This window comes from Henckelia pumila, chromosome 3 (assembly GCF_033568475.1).
Source record: "Henckelia pumila isolate YLH828 chromosome 3, ASM3356847v2, whole genome shotgun sequence".
NCBI classification, from domain to species: domain Eukaryota; kingdom Viridiplantae; phylum Streptophyta; class Magnoliopsida; order Lamiales; family Gesneriaceae; genus Henckelia; species Henckelia pumila.
The window spans coordinates 168,396,457-168,399,597 of record NC_133122.1 but is presented as its reverse complement, the minus strand read 5'-3'; the positions used below and the strand labels follow the sequence as shown (position 1 = coordinate 168,399,597).

Below are 3,141 nucleotides of genomic sequence, written 5' to 3'. Positions count from 1 at the left end.
CAATAAGAAGAGAAAACTCAAATACCTCTAAATTTTCAGCACGATTTGATTTGCACTCCCAATCCTGCTTCTCCGAGTCATCATCATTGAACCAAATCGGGTTGGTCAATTCTTGAGTATCTTGCTTCACTTCCTGTTGTTGGTGTTCATGAAGGATTGATCTCTTGATATTCTCTATTTTCTCCACAAGGTGTCATCTAGAATTGATTAGATATTCTATAGCTGCCTTAGTCAATGCCACAAGCTCGCTCATTATATCCTCTAGCGGATGTAAGTTCAATTGAGAACAACCTCCCTCCTCCTTTTGAAGCTTGAATGGTTGGTTTATAAAATCCAGGTATTGAGTATCTTGTGGGTATTGGTGGCACCATACCTGTGGTGTAAGATCCCAATATCGGTGATATTCAAATTCTATCATATCATCCAACATGTGTATCATACTATCATCATCTCAGCAAAATAGTGAACTACCTCTTGTGAAAGCTCCATCAATTACCCATCTTCTTGTCACTGCATCCATACCCTGAAGAAAAAATATAAGAAGAGAATAGTTAGAAAAATCATGATACTGGAAGATGGTTGCCAAATCCTTGAATCTCTCTCATGCTTTGTAGAATGGCTCTCCGTGTTGCTGGATAAAACTTGTGAATACTTGTCGATTTGACATCTCGAAGTATTAACCATAAGAATTCTTGCAAAAACAGATTGGAAAATGGTGAATAAAATAAAAGCAAAAACACAAATAAATTAAACGCCTTCCCCGGCAACGGCGCCAAAATTTTTTAGCACTTAGTTGTGTCACGCCCAAATTAACCCAACTCAGATTAACTTAATAAACATGTAGTAGCGAGAGTAGGGATCGTTCCCACTAGAAAAGAAAAATTTATCGTGTTATATTGAAAATAAATAAAATGAGATTTTTGGATTCTGGAATTAACAAACTAAAATTTAAAGAAAATAAAATAAATTTTATCACTAGCATGCAATATTAAAATAATAACAAAAAAATTAATTAAAACAAGCCTTGGTATCGGTCGACTACACCCTTGAAGTTATTCACTCGATCATCGACTCCCTAAAAATAATTAACTCTCATTGAATATTCATCATTGGAAATTTAATTCCTATCTCACCTTAATTTTAGTTAATTAGAAACAAGCGTTCTAAATTAACCCTTACCAATGAATTAACCAAAATACAAGGGATTGGGATTTAAATTCAAGGTTGCATTCAAACTAGTGAAATTGATGAAACTAAACAACACAAACACAAGCGGTTGTATTTAATCTAGTCAAGAGATGTTCCTACGAATTAAAAAATTCACAAGCGGAAATTATTAATCGCAGTTGCTTCAAAAATTAGAGGGATCAAACAATTACGGATTTGATATCAAATTTAGCTTTATATTGTATGAGAAAATCACAGGTGATCAATCCAATAATCAAACACACAAGCATGAAAATCAATTCCAAACAACTCTTGATACTCAAATAAAAATCAAACAATGAAAATCAAAATCTCACGAAATAAATAAACTTCAAAGGGTTTGTCTTTCTCTACCAAGAATTAAAACTTAGAAGAATTGAAGAAAAAATTGAATCTAAGAACAAGGAAGATAAAACCTAGCCGCCAGATGTCTTTTCACGTCTTCAGCCGTCCAAATATGATTCCAAACTCTGATGTTTTATCTTTATTTATATGGCTTGAAAAGCCCACGAAATAAAACCCGAAAAGTCAAGGATTTTAATTCCCGAAATTTCCTATTTTTTAGTCTGCGCTATGCCTCGCTTGAGCGGAAAAAATCTCCGATCGAGCAAGCAAATTTCTGCCAAATATATTTTTCCCCGCAGCACAGGTCTCGCTCGATCGGTAAAAAATTATGGATCGAGCGATCAAGTTTCTGTCCAGCGCGCAATGATTTTTAAAAATTCATAACTAGAGTTCTAGCCGTTCGATCGAGCTGAAATTTGGAAACCAGCTTCAAAACATCTTGTACTTCGTTTTAAACGGTGAAGATTGGACTTAAATATTCCTAGAATCAAAAATAAGTTTGTGACCATTGCTTCTCCGTAATTCATTCTTGCGGCTCTTCTCCAACTCCAAATTCTTCCTTTTTCTGTGCTTTTCTTCCATCCTTTGCTCCATTTATCCTCTTTACCTTCATAAAATCACATAAAATGATTAGGAACTATAAAATAAATTTAATCAATCAAAACACACCTAATCCTCACAATTTAGTTCAAGTAAACATAGGAAAATGTCGACATATCAGGCGTCGTCTCCATGGACAGGCAGTGACAAAGCGCTATCGAGATTGTAGCAAAGTTGGACCCAGAGTTTGCAGCTATCGTCATCAAAGGGCTGACGATGGGTGAAGGTATAATGATATAATCTGATTACATTAGTGAGTAGCAATTAGTCTAGTTAAGGATTTTTGCAAACAATTAGTGATATGATGATTATCTTCTTATAGACTTGGAATATAGAGCTAGTGTTGGTAGGTTGCTTGTGTTGAGGTATAGACGTACTATCCTAGATATCCTAGTTGAGTATACATGTTCTATGTTTAAATGTGTATATATTATGTCACGATTATTATGCTGCATACATTATCATGTTGAGCATGTACCTTGATATTACCCGTAGTTGGGCCGCTCAGCCCTGAGTTATCGAGTGTATGGTTGGACCCATTGGATTACATGGTCAGGTCACCTATATCCAAATTTTCTTTCTAGTACGTGAACCACCTCCTGATGCGATGATCCAGTGTGCTATATACCATTACTCATCTTCACTGAGCAGAGTTTTACCATGATAGGTTTTTGGTACCCGTTCATGTGTATTAGCATTCATAGCATGTGTATACTCATACCTCTACTGGGTGTTATCGCTCATGTCCTCGGTATTTCTGTCTTGGACACCCTATTCCACGGGGCAAGACTTAGGTTAGAAGGACTTGGTGGTAGCAGTCGTTGAGTTGCAACTGTCTCAGGTGTTTTTGTAGTGACCATCACTGTGAGACCTCGATTCTAAACCACTAATCTCGGATTAAACAACAAGTAAGCGAACAAGAATCCAAGACTAAAACAATTCAAAAGTTTTTTTTTTTTTTTTTTTAAAGGGCTCGCGCCCGCGCGAGGT

General features: G+C 36.0%; 1 non-coding gene across 1 annotated transcript; it reads left to right on the top strand.

Annotated features, from left to right (window-relative positions):
• Positions 1-557: 557 nt before the first annotated feature.
• LOC140894218 (small nucleolar RNA R71) lies at positions 558-662 on the top strand. Its single transcript, XR_012153762.1, has one exon. It is a non-coding gene; the product is annotated as a small nucleolar RNA R71 (small nucleolar RNA).
• Positions 663-3,141: the final 2,479 nt, after the last annotated feature.